Raw genomic sequence first — 17,058 nt, 5'->3', positions numbered from 1 at the left:
TTCGTGAAGGCTTCTAACTGATGTTTAAATCTCCTGCAGCCTGAGAATCCTCTAATATGCTGGGGATGTTTCACAATAAGATCTACTAATTATAGATATTTTTAGGAGTTTTTTCCCCCTCCTCAGACAGATAATAGTCCCAGCATGTTAGAAAGATTTTAGACTTCGCTAAGATTTGCAAGAAAGAACAATACCTTAAAGCTCCAAGGTCTGTGGAAACTTTCCCCAGAACTCAGAATCTGATTTAAATTTGCTATTGAGACTTAGAGTTGGACTCAGGCTCCCTAGTAGCATTAATTTTTTAAAACATACATATTTTTCCCATTGTCTCTGTTCCAGATTCTACATGTGTCTGACCCTGATAAAACAGGACATCAAGCTAAAAGCAAATGCAAAACTGCTCAAGATGGTTATTTGACTCCGAACTCTAAATATCAGGCAACACAAACAATCATGGAAATAATGTGCAGAATCTATGGGCTCTCAGTTTTGAACTCACTGGAGTGTTTTTGAAACTATATTTCTTCCCAAAAGCATGACAGAAAAATGTGTAACTACCATTTAGTATGCCCCCTAGAGTAGCTGCCAATCAAGCTTTGAAAGCTGCAAGTTCTTTTAAAGGGAATTAGAAAGAAAAAAAACCCTGGATGGTCTGAGAGTCATTTGCAAGTACCGAACACTTCACAAGTTTGTTGAATCAACTGCATAGAGAAAAGAGGCCATAAAAAAATACAAGACGTAATGTGTACATTTGTGAGGAGAAAACTTAAGATTTTTGAGTGGAGAAAAACTGTGATGGACAGAATGAAGGAAGAACAAGGTGTTAGGGAAAGAAAAAAAAAAACTGTTGAAGGCAGAGTACCAGTGTGGGGGAGAGGAGTCGAATATTTTAGAAAGAACAATGTGTTGGGGAAAGAAATGACTAAAACAGTGTCTGTAACGATTTTAAATTTGAGAAACGCAGTGGAAATGACCCAAGATGTCAAAATGAAAGGGTAAGATTGAGGTCATAGAGAACTCAACCATTTTCCAGAAAATAATGTCCATTAGAGCCCCATAAGCTGATGCCCCATTTCCTAGTGACTGCCTCTTACTTTTAAGTCAAGGCTTCTGTCCCACTTTAATGGATAGAATTAAAGCTCCAACCTTCTGTACTCTTCCATCAAGGAAAAAAAAAATCTTAAAAACAGTAATCACTAAAAATTCAACTTTCTATGATCAAAGGGGAAAGAGAACCAGCTCTGTTACAGCAACCATCAAAATGAGACCTAAGGGTTGAAAATGACTAAAGAATAATTATCACTGTTTAGTGTGCTCTGCTACAAAGTTAAGAATATGTCAGCAACTCCATTACAAATCTTCTTACTCAGTGGTTCAGAGCCTGGCCTAACAAATCTGCTCTGAGTTGTTCTGTAGCTCCAAGTCAATTACACTTAAAATTTATTTAAAAATAAATTGTAAGCTCGTTTCAAATTTACTGAAATGTGAGACTGTGGAAATCGTAGGTTTGGGGAGCTATAGACTTGAATTATGTGGTTCTTGCCATCTCTGTATTTTTTTGCTTCTTAAAGTTACAGATGCCATTTTACTTTGAAACACATGCTTGCTAATCAGTAAACATCACGGGCACATATTGAAATTTCACACTTTATCTCATACCTATGTACAATTATTATGTGTTAGCCAATTTAAAAAAATGTTCAAGGAGATGGAAATGCTAAATACACTGATTAGATGATTATACATTATGTACATGTATTGGATTACCACAATAAATATGCAAAATTAAGGTAATAATAATTGATTTGAATTAAAAAAAAATGCTCAAGAGCTTGCAAACAATCTAAGGGACTATAACTCACTTTCCTACATACAAATTGAATTGTAGCCCAAGGCAAGGCAAACTCTTCCCTATTTCTAATTTCTAGGTTATTCCTTGTTATTTCTTAAATTTGCAAAACTTTTACAGATCTGAAGTACAAAGCTAGTCCTCTACAAGCTGAGGTAACGCTAATGTGCAAAGTTACTTAATTAAAAAAAAATGACTAGGAGAAGCAACTTCAATAGGATTTCTCCAGAGTGGCAGGGTCCTTCTCTAAATTCATCAAACAATTCATCAACATGTCACATTTTTTTTTTTTTTTGCATTCATGGTAAACCTGTGCAACAAGATGATTTTCATCCATGCCATTTGATAAACCCATGAATTGTATTTATTGTGATCAAAGTCTAAGTATTGACAATCTGAGAATTTTGCACTTTGGGTAAATAATTTGTTTCTTTTGTTAATAAAAAGAAAATACCCTGATTTTGAAAACTGCTTTTAAAATATGTGCTGCTGACTCTGGTCAGAAGAACACACATCTCTCAGATGCTAAGAAAATCACCTCACATTCTTCCAGTGAGGAAAGATTATCAAGTACGCATACACTGTGGTGGGCAGAGGACAAATTTACTTCTTTCTCAATCCCTGGATTTTTATCTCACCACTAAGGTTTGTTCTCATCTACTTATTTTGATTTAAGCATTAGATTCAGAAAATCTGGAATATAATATAGTCAACATTTGCAACTTCCATGTTACCAACTGATTCTATTCTAACCGTGACAAATGCACATAACATCTCAACATAATTCAACCCATAAGAAATGTATCAATATTCCATTGCTTTATTCTGCTGGAAAGACTCCTGCACTGAAAGGTTTTAGAAGAAGATTAATGTCTTCATCATTAATATCAAGTGTTTTAGAATTTTGTCCATCCCTCCAAAAAGGAAAATCCTAAAGAAGTTATGATTTTTAGATTTGTAAGTAATATTTATTCCAAAGTATTAGCTGTTTTTTACCAAAACTTGCTCTTATCTTGTTAAGTCATGCAATTTATTTTATGCAGCATTTGCAATAGAAGGCATCATACAGTTTTCCAAAGACAGGAGACTAAATGAAAGATAACACATCATCTAGGTTAGGAATGGTATTCTCCTAGGTATGTTAAAAAAAGAAAAATAAATAAAAGCACGGGCAGAGGGGAAAGACAGCAATAGAAATAAGAGAGAGAAAGCAGAGATGTAAAAGAGACATTCTATTTAGGCCCTTAGTAACTTAGAAACATGAGGATGTGTAAGACCTAAATTGCTTCAAAGACAAATAGCATCTCTTGTTTTGACTTCTTCTGCCTAAAACTTCTGCAAATCCATACTATAAGAAATAGTCCTCCCCCAAACAGAGCAGCTGCACCTCTGAGTGGCAAGAAAGGTACTACCAGAGTTCAGAGGAGGAGGAGGCAGCCGGACTGTACCATGCTTGCAGCCCCCTAACTAAGTGAGGTCTTGACTAGCAGAAGTGTTCTACTCTGAATGTGCCCCCCAAATTATGGGCTTCTATCAGATCATCTGAGATATTTTTCAAAAGGCTCATGGTATAATGGACTGGTAATCTGTGGTTGAAAGAGCACTATTTTTATGCTGCTTTTCCTTAAAGTAGATGGGTTATGCTAAATGGAGAAAATAAAGATGGTTTTTCTGAGATGATTTTGTTTTCACTGGTTGATCAAAACTCTTATTTCTGTCTGTAGCAGCAGGTCTCTGAGTAGCTGCAAGGCAAGACTAGCTTAAAGCAAGGGATTAGTTGGACTCCTAAATCAAAGGATGGGTATTAAGGTTTTGGACAATATTGAAATAGCCAGGAGGTCATCAGTACAGAGATTGGTTAAAAGGTCACATATTTAGGTCAAAGCAAGAACATAGGTCTCAGAAGATAAGGACAGAGGAACAGAGAATGATGTGCATACCCTGGGAAGGGAGAACTCCAGCTATGCTTTCAGAACCCAGGAACAGGGCTGCTAGCACAGGGGAATGGGAAGAGAGGTCGTAATAGCTCTGGAATTTAGGCTCACAAATTAATAGGAATCAAGGGCAACTTATTTTGATTTCTTATGAGTGTGTAAAAAATTGTCCCAAACATAGAGACTTAAAATAATACTCATTTGTTATCTCACAGTTACTGCGTGTAGATCAGAAGCACAAACTCTCTTTGTTTCACTCCTGCTCTGTTCAGGGTCTCATGGGCTGAAGCAAGATGTTGGTCAGGATGCCTTCCCTTCTGGAACTCTGAAGTTCTTTTTGTTTTGTTTTGCTTTCAGTTTATTGTTGTTTGTTTGCTTTCGAAATAATGGAGTCCTTGACAAAATGCCCTTGTATTTGTAGGTGCTGTAAGAGGCATGCTCAGGTCCCAGAGGCCACCTGCCGAAGCCTGCCTGCCTATGATCCTCTCCACAACAGGGCAGTCTATTGCCTCAAGTCCAATCAGACCACAACTTCTGCAGCACTGAATCTCACTGACTCTCTAGATCCTCTTTCAAACGGGCTCCCTTGATGAGATCTGGCTCTCCACACTCCAGGGGTACATATCGCACAGAACCTGTTCAGGTGGGGTTGGGATCCTAAAAACCATCCTAGAATTCTCCCAACCAGAATTCAATAAATGACCTTAAATAAATGCATGAGTGGTAATGAATGGATAAATGAATGAATGAACTAGCAGCGTGAGGTATAAAGATTAAAGAATAGCAGGTGCAAAGAGGAGAAGAAAGGAAGAAAAATGTCTAATAAACTAAAGAGGATGGAGGTCTTGGATAGAGAGAGTTAATACCTAGAAAGACTTCCAGGAGCAATAGGCAGAACTGCTGACCAGGCCCAGAGATCCCCCCACTCTGTACAAAGAAAGATAATTTTTGTAAACAGTTGTCTAAGATCACCCATTTAGCAAGCAAGAAAAAAGAAAAAGACAAAAGATATCCTGTTATACACAAAGCACTGTTCCCTGTTGGTATGTGGAAACCTTTCATTAACATCTAATATTCTGTAATATACAAGTTTCATTAGAGTGTTTTCATTAGATTTTGTTGTTGCTTTTGCAATATTTTCAGATCTGAATACTGCCTTAAAGAAGCAAATATACCTAAATACATACATTTCACCCTCCTAACCTCCCTGCCTCTATTAATATCACCTCTATGATTGCTATTTCTATAACATAAGCTTTCCAAAGCGGCTTCGATTCATCCCTCTCTCCAAAACTAGTGTCTCTACCATTTGGTACCATTTTTCAGTGCTTCCCTAGTGCCAAGACCATTTCCATCCCATAATGCAACATCAAGCAAATAAGAAAAGGCTTCCCCTTCCTCAGGGGTACAGTTTGAAAAGCAGAGAACAGGCTGGTTTGTAGCTACCACCAGCCCCTTGGCACAGCCATATCCAACTCAGGTATCATTGCTTCTGAAACTGATAGGCCGTCTCTGATTCTTGGGCATGTCATAGCTGTTCATCCTATCCACCACGGCTGGATTAGCCTCCTAAAACTCATCTCTGTTCGGATAAACACATGCCAAGACCTCCACCAGCTCCTGTTGGCTACCTCCCAGATCACATGATGCTGATCAATCCCCTACTTCATGCTTCAATTCCAGCAGATGGCCCTGACTTCAATTCTATCACCTCTACTGCACCAAGATCTGACACACTGTTGCCCGAACATGGATTATTCCTTTCCCATCAACTGCACTGGTCGAAATTCTGGGGTGCTTTGAGGTTCTTCTGAAATGCCACCTAGCCCTTTGTGCGTTCTGCTCTCTTCTGACCCTTTCCCTCTTTTGTCATGGCAGTGAAACTGTCCTTAGGGTAGGTACTTCATAATAACTTTGTCTTTCCTGCCATCTGTACTCCCGGAAGACTTAGCAACCCAACCCCAGTACTGGCAATCACACTGTGAGCTCAGATTCTTCCACGGTGAGCCCTCCATTCTTCTCTCTTTCTAATCAATGATCATTAAATTTTTAAAATATGCTAAAGTGCACAATAAAAGCTTACCATTTTAACCATCTTCCAGTGTAGAGTACATTGGTGTTAACTGTATGTGCATTGCTGTGCCACGTAGGTCTAGAACATTTTCATCTTGCAAAACTGAAATATTGTACCTATTAAAAAGCTGTCCATTCTTTTCTCCTCTCAGCCCCTACCATTCTATTCTTTCTAGAAACTTAAATACTTCTTACAACTCATATAAGTGGAATCCTGTTTTACTTTTCATTTTCTAACTGGCTTATTCCCGCCCCCCTTAGCACAACATCCTCAAGGTTTTTCTATGTCATAGCACACAATCCTATTCCCTTACCTTTTGAGGCTAAATGATATTCTGGTAGATGTGTGGGACACACTTTGCTTATCATTTCACCCACTGATAAACACATGAGTTGCTTCTATACTTTAGCCATTGTGAATAATGGTGGGTGTACAAAATATTTCTTTGACATCTTGCCTTCAACATTTCTGGTATATACCCAGAAGTAAAAAAAATAAGTCACATGGTAATTTCATTTGTATTTTGTTCAGGAACTGCCATGCTATTTTCTACAGTGGGCACAGGAGTCTACATCCCCACCAACAGTGCTCAGGGATCCAGCAGCCCCCGTCTTCATGAGCACTGGTCACTTTCTGTTTGACGTATTCCCATTACTGCGTTTTTGCTCTTACTTCATGTGTCTTTGTTATCCCATCCAAGCATTCATTGCCAAGTCCTAGATCGTGACAGACTTTTCCTTTGATTTATTTTAGACATTTTATCATTTTGATTCTCATGCTTATGTTTTCCATAGGTTTTATATGAAGTGAGATAATGGTCCATCCTCATTCTCCAGCATGTGGATTTCCAACCTGCTGATCACCATTTTGTTGAAGGGACTGTCTTTGCTGTGTTGAGTAATCATAGAATCCTGATCTGAGATCTTTGGAGCATGTATGTGAAGGGTTATTTCTGGGTTTCCTGCTATACTTTGACTCTTGAGAGTCCCCCAGAGGTTCCTGTGTTGAAGACTTAGTCTCCATCTGGGCACTGCTGAGAGGAGGTAGAACATTTAAGAGGTGGGGTCTGATGGGAGGTCTTAGGTCATTGGTGTCATGGCCTCAAAGGGGATTGTGAGATGCTGGTCACTGGCTCTCCCTCTTTCACTTCTCAGCCACCAGTAGGTGGGCAGCTTTTCTACCAGGGACTCCCTACCATGACATGCTGTCCTGCCACAGGTTCAAAAGCAATGGATCCACGACCTAAAACATCCAAAACTGTGAACCAAAATAAACCTTTCCCCTTTTAAAGCTATTATCTGTCTCAGTTATTGGTTACAATTACAAAATGCTGAATAACATGCCATTCCATTTTTCTATAGATCTGTCTTTATGCTGCTACCACACTGTTTGGATTATCGTAGCTTTGCAACATGTGTTGAAATCACTAAGTGTAAGCCTTCCAACTGAATTCTTTTTCAAAAATTTTTTTTGGTTATTTGGGGTTCCCGAGTTTCCACAGGAATTTTAGCACTTTTTTTTTTCTCTTTCTGCAATATATGCCATTGGGGTTATGCTAGGAATTGCATTAAATCTACTGGTCATTACTTTGGTAGGGATTGCATTAAATCTATAGACATATACTTTGGAGAGTATCCACAAGTCAACATTATAAAATCTTCAAATGAGATGCTTTTTGATTTACTTACATCTTTAATTTCTTTCAGCAATGTTTTAGAGTTTTTTTGTAAAGAGGTCTTTTGCCTGCTTGGCTAGTGTTATCCCTAACTATTCTACTCTTCATGATGTTATTGTCAATGGGATTTTCTTAATTTCATTTTCAAATACTTTATCATTAGTGTACATAAAGGTACAACTGATTTTTGAGTGTTGATATTGTATCTTGTTAATTTCCTGAATTTATTGATTTCATAAGATTTGTGGAATGTTTAAGTCTTCTACATTTAAGATTATGTCATCCTTGGAGACAGATAATTTTACTTCTTCATTTCAAATTTGGATGCCTTTATTTATTTCTTGCTCCATTGCTTTGGTTAGGATTTTAAATTCCACATTGAACAGCAGTTGCAGAGCAGTCCTCCTTTTGTCCTTAACTTGGTTGCCTTTCAGTCATTCACCATTATCAGATTGTCAGCTGTGGATTTTTCATAGATAGCCTTATGTTGAGGTAGCTTCCTTCTGTTCCTGGCTGAGTGTTTTTATCAGGAAAGGGTGTTGCACTTTGTCAAAGGCATTTTCTGTTTCATTTGAGATGATCCTGTGGTTGTGTCCTTCATTCTGTTAGTGCAGTCTATTACAGTGCTTGGTTTTCATATTCTGAATCACCCTTGCACTGTGGAGATGAATCACACCTGGTCATGGTATACGTATCCCTTTTAAGATGTTAAATTTAGTCAGGAATATTGTGTTGAACATCTTTTGCACCACTATCCATGAGGGGGTACTGGTTTGTCATTTTTTTTTCTTACAATGTCTTTGTTTTGCCTTGATGCCTCATACAATGAGTGCTACCTGCTCTTGGGCTTTAGGGAACATTTTCAGGATGGTTGGTGTTAGTTCTGTAAATGTTTGGTAGAATTCTCCAGTGAAACCATCTGGTTCTGAGCTTCTCTTCATTGGAACATTTGTGATTCAATCTTATTTCTTATGAATCTGTTCTGATTTTCAATTTCTTCATGATCCAGCATTGAGTTGTGTGTTTCTAGGAATTTGTTATTTTGTATCACCCAACTGTTGGCATACAATTACTCATAGCATTCTCTTATAATCCTTCCTATTCTATTGCCTCCGTTGTCATGGTCCCTTGCTCAGTTCCTACCTTGGTTACTTGATTCTGCTTTTTTTTTTTTCCTTCCTAGTTCAACTAGTCAAGGTTTGGGCGATTTGTTAATATCAAAAATCAAAGACAACAACTATTAGTTTCACTGATATTTTTCTATTCTTTTTTTTGTTGTTGTTTTATCTTTTCTCTATTTCTGTTTATCTTTGCTTTTAGAAAAGGAGAAGTAACAATGAATTTTGTTCTTCTTTTTCTACTTTTTTGAGATATGAAGTTAAATTATGATCTAAGTTCTTTCTCTTTTTTAAGCATAAGCATGGGGCAATATAAACTTCCCTCCTCATATTTCTTTCACTTCATTCTATAAATGTTGTCTTGTTGTGCTTTGTTTTCATTTATCTCAAGATATTTTCTAGTTTTCCTTCTGGTTTCTCCTCTATCTCATTGCTTGTTTAAGAATATGTTATCTGACTTCCACATATATATATGAATTTTCTATTGTTTTTCTGCTGTTGACTCCTACTTTTATTCCATTGTGCTCATAAAAGTCACTCATTATGTTATAGTCTGGATCCTCAATACCCTTCAGAGATTCATGTCTCAAAGACTTAATTCTCAGCACATAATGTTTTCAGGATGTGTTAGAACCTTCGAGAGGTGGAGTATAATAAGAGGAAGTAAGGTCAGTAAGGGTGAGAGAAATTTTGGAAGCCCAACTGCTTCTCTGCCTCTCTGTTTCCCAGCCACCATGAGGTGAGCAGCTTGCTCCACCACTCACACTCTACCAAGATGTACTGCCTCATCACAGGTCCAAACACTTTGGCCAAACAACCATATATCGAAATCTCCAAAATAAAGCTTTCCTTCTTATGAGCTGATTCTCTCAGGTATTTTGTCACAGTGATGGAAAACTGACTAACACACTCTGTGATTTCAATCTTTTAAAATATGTAAACATTTGTTTTGTGGCCAGATATGTGACCTATCCTGAAGAATATTCCAGGTATGTTTGAAAGGAATGTTTATGTTATTGTTATTGCAAACTGTGTTTTGTGTATGACCATTAGAACAAATAAGTCTTTAGTGTTGTTCCAGTTCTCAGTTTCCTTATTAATCTTTTTTTTATGCTTGTTCTATCCATTATTGAAAGTTGAATACTGAAATCTCCTACTATCATGTTGCTACTTATTTCTATCTTTAATTCTATAAATGTTTTTTTTTTTTTTTAGGGGCAATGATGTTTACTGTATTAATATCCACCTAATAGAGTTCCACCTTCAGGTATAATGGACCAAATTGTTTGCAACTCAATAGCTCTGAAGAGCAAAAATAAATAAACTAGGTCCTTTCCACCCCAGAACAAAAAGAAAAGAAGATAGAAAGAAATCTGGACAGCTGAAAGAACTTGCTGAACCAAGATTGAGAAAACAAGAATTTGTGCTGCTGTTTCCTTGGGAACATAGGACTAGTCTAAAAAGGGTCCTTAAGAGGCTGAATAGCTAAGCCATTTCCTGTTAGAAAGGCAAAAACTAGAGTTCAAGATGTGCCAAGGGAAGCCATTTTAATATTTCAGTCTTACAGGTGGAGCACTGAAAGAACATTCTAGGAATAAGAGAGAGTCAGAAATTAAATAGTCCCCTGTTCACCTCCCTGCCAAGGACTAGTACCCACCTCAGTCCTCTCAGGTCATAACCACATTAAGAGGATTCAGGATCTGTAGGCAAGGAGTTTAAAATTTCTCCAACCAGCAAAAGTAAAAACTCTCAAAAGGAAATAAGATCACTCAAAAGGTCAATTTGTGCCTAGAATTTTCATATACAAGGTCTCAGTTAATATGTTCAAGAATTTTTTTTAAAAAATGAAGTATTTAGGAAAGTAATTGAAACTGAAAGAAAGATCAAATGGAACTCTAAAGCTAAAGAAATGCAAAACTTGAGATTATGAAATTAAGAATTCATTGATCGAGTTCAAATTCAGGGTAGACACATATAAATTATGAAAATTCTCCCATTTCTGTGGTCAGGATCCCAAAGGAAAAGAAAAGAATAAATGTATCAAAGCAATATTGAAACAGTAAATGGAATTTTCTGATTCTGGTCAAGGTATCAGGCAATGAATTCGAAAAGTTCTACTAACCCAAAGTAAGATAAACCCACTTATTCACACGTACACACGAGCAATAAAAAATAAAAAAGCTATGCCTTGGCAAATCCTAATAAAACTGTTTTCAAACCACAGGGGAAAAAAAAAACTGTAGAAATATCTAATGAAAAAGACACTTTCTTTCAAAAGGGCAATAACAACAATATCTGAATCCTCAACAGAAAACCAGGAAACTGAAAGACAATAAAATATTTTCAAACTGCTGAAAAAACATAACTGCCATCTCAGAATTCTATGTTCGGTGAGAATATCTCTTAAAACTGGAACTGAGATAAGAACATTTTCAGACAAACAAAATACAACATAATTTGTCACCAGCAGACCTGCACTAATGGATATATTAATGATGAAATTCAGACAGAAGGAAAATGTTCCCAGATGGCAGCTCAGAGATGCAAGAAATAGCAACCGACTGAATAAATATATGTGGAAAGATTGTAGAAAATACAATGATAGCATCAAAAGATTTAAATTATCAAAGAATTGAAGTACAGAAATAAGTGGGTACAGGAGAATTAATATGTTAAATTTATGAAGGTCCGTGTGTGTTGTTTAAAATGTTGTAAAAGCATATGGTAATCCTTAGATTAACTAGTTAAAGAACAGTCAAAGTATATATAACCAACAAGTCAGTAGAGTTGGAAAGAAGAAAAAAATGCCTATTAATTCAAAAGAAGACAAAGACTGTGAGAAATAAAACAGTGAAGAAAAGGGACAAACAGCATATAGAGAGATGGAAAATCAAAGCCAAATATGTTTCATTTTGTTCAACTTAAATAAAGATCCCTGTTGCAGGACAAAGCTAGGAAATATACATGCTTCTGCTTTTAGGTAAGATGAAGTCATTCCTGGTAGTCTAAATCCCAGGGAGAACAACTCATTAAATGAAAAAAAAATCATATTATTTTGAAATCTGCTCCCACAAGAACTGGAAGAACAAAAGTTTCATGAAGAGGAGAAAGTTTCAGAGGTGAGCTGAGGATCTTTGACACTTTTCTTTGGCTTCACTTACTGATTCTGAGCAGAGCTGGAGGGTAAGAAGCTGAACTTGAACTTGACCTCACAGAGGCTGCTGCAGAAGACAGAGAAATCAGCAGAGCTTTAGCAATTATAATACACAGGAATAACAAAAGAAGAGACAGGTGAGTCACCTGCCCCCACGGGACAGCTGATGAAGTCTGAAGCTGTACCCAGCTGGGTGGTCAAAGACATAACTCAAACATTAGACAAAAGTGGAGTTTTGTGCAGTTTCCCAGCGCTGAGAGACTAAGACCTTCAATGGGCAAGTGTCTCTGAGAAAAAGAGTGAGATATGAAACCCTGGAGAGAAGAGTAATCGACACCCACAACCTGCACCTTCTTTTACACTGTGGGAGGGCAAGGGCTGGAAGGGGCTAGAGGGGAAGCTGAAGCATTGGTAATATTTTATTTCTTCATCTTTCAAGTATTGGTGACACAAGTGTGTTTCATTTATAAACATTCATCAAGCTGCAGGTTTGTGATTTTTCTTTTATGTAAGTGATTTCAATAAAAGAAGCAAAAAAAATTACAAAGATGATCAAACCAAGTTTGAAATTTAACACCCCCCACACACACACACACCCACACACCCCTGCACATATGCATGCACACACCTAAATTCCATCAGGATGCAGAAAAATGAAAAATAAAAGGAAGAAGAAAGAAAGAAAGTTGGCATGACTACAATTAATTGGAAACAAACCAAACACTAAAACAAGAAAACAAGAGGAGAAAAGTGAATCTCACAGAGATAAAATGAGGAAGATGGAAGGAAATTCTAAATTTACAAGCACTTAGTTATACAGCTTCAAAATATATTCAGAAAGCACTCACAGAATGAAAAGAAACGGACAAGTCAACAATTACAATGAAAATTTTCAGCACACATCTCTTGGCATATGACAGAACAAGCAAAGAGAAAACATCAATAAGTGTATAACAGATTTGAAGTGCACTGCTAACCAAGTTGACCTAACTGACAGAAGACTGGACACAGCTACTACAAAACACATATTTTTTTTTTCAGTTGCAAGTGAAGCATTTACTGAAATTGATCATATGCTGAGTCATAAAGCAAGTTTCATCCAATTAAAACTTCATGTGATGCAGAGTAGTCTCTGACTACAGTGAAACTAATAAAATTAATAGGAAGAAATTAAAAACAAGAGGTGGTAAGTCCTGTTTTGGAAGATAAATTACAATAGGTTATAGAATTTACAGGTCAGACAACATTAGAATTGACATTAGAAAATATTGTGAAGTGAATTATAATGAAATATGTCAAAATGATGGCTAGAAAGAAATTCTCAGCCTTAATTAAGTACATAAATTTTGGGGAAAGAAAAAGGCCATTAGGGATTTAACTTATGCCTCAAAAATCTACCAAAATGAAACAAATTAAAACAAATAAAATACAAAACCCAACCCATTAAAACTGAAGATAGTAGAAGGAAGGAAATGATACAGGTAAGATCAGAGTATAACAAAGGAAAAAAAAGAAATATAAAATAATGAAGAGCAAAAAAAGACAATTATTTGCAGAGACTAATAAAACTGATTCGCCCCTGCAAAGACGGATCAAGAATAAGTGAAAGAAGGCAAAAGTAATATCATCAGGGGTAGCTCCTAAAGAATCTCTTGCTTTTAATTCTTTGAAGGATGTGGAAAATAACAACCCTCAAAAAAGGGGAATGACCCCAGGGAGAAAAGAAAGACAGCGCGGTCTGGGAGGGAAGGAGGAGAAGGCAAACAAGGGGCCCAGTGACCATGAGTCCTCCATGGAGAAGGCAAACCATGAGCTCTGGGCTCTGGACTTCCATCCCAGTAACAATGAGCTTCAAGCTTTCACAACTTTTTTCCTGAGTCAGATTTTTAACCTGCACAACTAATTTCCTGACTGCCCAGTGGGCAGGCCCTCAGTCCCTAATGGTTAAGTCACACTAAACGTTCTGCTGTGATTAACTCTCATTAAGACCTATAAAAAACAGACCCCTCTTGTAACCATTCGCCATTTTCTTCCCTGAAAAAGTGCCATTCCATTGATGCTTAGTAAAGAACCTTGCTCTGATGTAAGGGAGGTGACTCAAAACAGAGTAGGGAGGAAGAGCATGAGAAGAAGATTACCAGGAAACAAGGAAAAGAGGTGGGAGGGAATGGGAGGGAGAAGGGGAATTGCACAGAAGATGGAAGGAGACCCTCATGGGTTCACAGAATACATATACGATGGTGTGAGGGAGAAGGGAAGAAAAAAAAGAGAGAGAGAGGAAGAGAAGTGTCACAGTAGAATGGGTAGAGAGAGGGGAGGGGAGGGGAGGGGAAGGGAGGGGGGTTAGGGAGGGCAGCAGAATACAATTGACACTAGCATTGCTGTATGTATACACATGGATGTATGACCAATATGATCCTGCAATCTGTACACGTGGAAAAATGAGAATTCATACCCTATTGGAATCAAATGTATGATATGTCAAGATCATTGTATTGTCATGAGCAACTAATAAAAAATAAAAAAAAAATAAAAAGATAATAGTGAATGCATGATGTAAGAAGGCCAGGGAGTCACAGGATCCTGCATTTGGAAAGACTTAATTTCCAGCCCAACCCCAATTATAATATTCCAACTTAAATATCTGAATACAGAGCAATGTGCTTATCTATGTGTGTGTGTGTGTGAGTGTGTGTGTGTGTGTGTGTGAGAGAGAGATGTTCCAATAGCATCTGTCATTAAAATAGCTCAGTGGAAAGATGATGGTTGAATGAGATGGATGTCATTACCCTAGGTACATGTATGATGGCACATATGGTGTGGCACAACATCGTGTACACCAAGAGAAACGAAAAGTTGTGCTGCAATGTGTACAAGGTATCAAAATGCACTCATTCTGCTGTCATAGATACCTAATTAAATAAATTAATTAAAAAAAAACTTAAAAAAAGAGCCCTGCTGATTTGTTTGAGGTCTGCTCCCATTTCCTATTATTTTTGCTTACACTCTTGATGCTACGTACCAAATCCTATAATCCTTAAAAAATAATAAAATGATAATATGAAGAATTTCATACTCATGATTTAGTAAAGTTTTAAACAAAATAGAAAAATATTTAATATAACTTCATCTATCAAAATCTGAATTTTTTTCTATTAAATAAATTGAATAAATTATTTAAAGCTTTCTCACAAGTATAATAAAAGCCAGTGGGTTTTCATGATAAATTGTACCAATGCTTTAGGAACATATAATGCCAGTTTACCAAATCTCATTTAGAAAATAGAATATGAGGTATCATTTCTCAGTGTATAATGAGTTCAGTATAAACTTGATATGAATCCCTGAAAAGAACAACATAGAATGCTAAGAATTTCTAAATCCAAACCAACCCTTCCAAGAACTATATGGAAAAGTCCAAATGAAAATGTTAAGAAAACAAACATATTGTAATATAAAAAGAATAACACAAACTACCACATAGCTTAAAAATCTTAAACAACTTTATTTGTGATTCTAGAATACGCAACACTTAGTTCCATAAAAGAGTGTTTCAATGTGCTGGGCAGAGAAGATTAATTTTACAGACAGAGAATTCTACAAAGAAAGCAGAAATAAGAAACAAAGAGCAGGTTTGTCATTGCAAAGTTACTTTCATTATATGGCAGGAACAGAAAAACAGAATAATAGAAAACTGATTGGTTAACATAATACTACTTTGAGTTACTTTTTTGTTTTCTGGTAAGAAATTAAAGTAATTGCACTATCATGCCATCTGAAACTGGCCTGTTGGGAAATTCAGCTGTTAACTCTAATTTTGACTTTTCAGAAGGTCAGATAAGAACTTTATTTCAGTTTGCCAACATGAAATTTTAGTGTAAGTGACTTCATTTTGACTTTAATTCTGGTCTGGTGGGACTTAGTGTAGAAGCTTAATCCAAAACAATGGACTTCTAAAATTTTTATTTAACAGATGCATTGCTCAAGTACAAGGTTGGAAATCAAGAAACAAGTCACCATTCACTAACACTGCAAAAGAAAAAATGATATAATCTTTATAGTAGATGCAGAAAAGCAATTTTGATACGGGGAATTTTCTTAATTTAATACAGGATACCTACAAAAATTATGCAGCAAACATAGTACTTAATATTGTCATACTAGAATCTTTACCTCTAACATAAAGAATAGTACAAAATTGCTTCAGATTATAACATCTACTCAACCATGCTGGGTGGTCATAGACAATATAATAAGGTAAGATAAAGAAATGGCCCTTATAAGGAAATATGTATAATTGTTATTCTTTGCAAGTCAAATCTTTATAAAGAGTAATTCCAAAAGAATGTATAAGTTAAATTTTAAAATTAATACATAAATTAAGGAAAAGTGTTACATAAAAGGTTAGCATGCTAATAGTAACTGTGATAATAAACTTCAGAGAATTAATTTAAAAAGTAGAAGTTTTTAAATATGTAATATTCAACAGCATCAGCAAAATTTTAAATTCCCAGGCATAATCCAATGAAAATATGTAAGATTTCTAAGATGCAATGCAAAACATTATTTAATAAATAAAAAGATGTGGCAATCCATGCCCAGGGATTTGAAAACTAACTATTATAGAAGGGTCAGTCTTATCCAATTAATCTACAGATTCATGCTGTCCTAACAAAAACACCAGCAGGGATATTGTTTTACAAATAAATTCTAAAATGCAAATGGAAATTGAAAAGCCAAGAAGTAGCCCCTTTCTTGCTTTCTCTTTTCTTGGAGAACCTGCAGTCATCTTCTCTATTATCCTATAATTTTATTTCTAAATATAAAACCCACTCTAATATTTGAATTAACACCTCTTCAGCCTTACAGATAATAAAGAATGTTTATAATTACATTAAATATAGTAGATAAAACCTGACAACACTATATTTACTGAGGGTGGTATATTTCTCCCACAGCATACTACACAGAAGCTAAAATGAAAAAGCTACCACATGTAAAAAGTACAGATGAATTTTACAAACATAATGTTGGGCAAAAGAAACTATTTGCAAAGAATATTGCAAAGGAATAAATATTTTAAGTCTCCCTATAACTCATGTTAAATTTTTTGCTTCCAAGATCGTGATTTTAGGATGTGATTAGGTCACAGAGGATGAGATTACATGAATAGGATAAGGTCCAAGAGGCTCCAGAACTCTGCTTTGCCCCTTCCACCAGGGAAGGACACAGCAAGGAGGTGTGATCTGTGAAT

The sequence above is a fragment of the Marmota flaviventris genome, chromosome 14, assembly GCF_047511675.1.
Source record: "Marmota flaviventris isolate mMarFla1 chromosome 14, mMarFla1.hap1, whole genome shotgun sequence".
NCBI classification, from domain to species: Eukaryota; Metazoa; Chordata; class Mammalia; order Rodentia; family Sciuridae; genus Marmota; species Marmota flaviventris.
The sequence above is the reverse complement of the archived record's forward strand: the minus strand, read 5'-3'. Positions refer to the sequence as shown.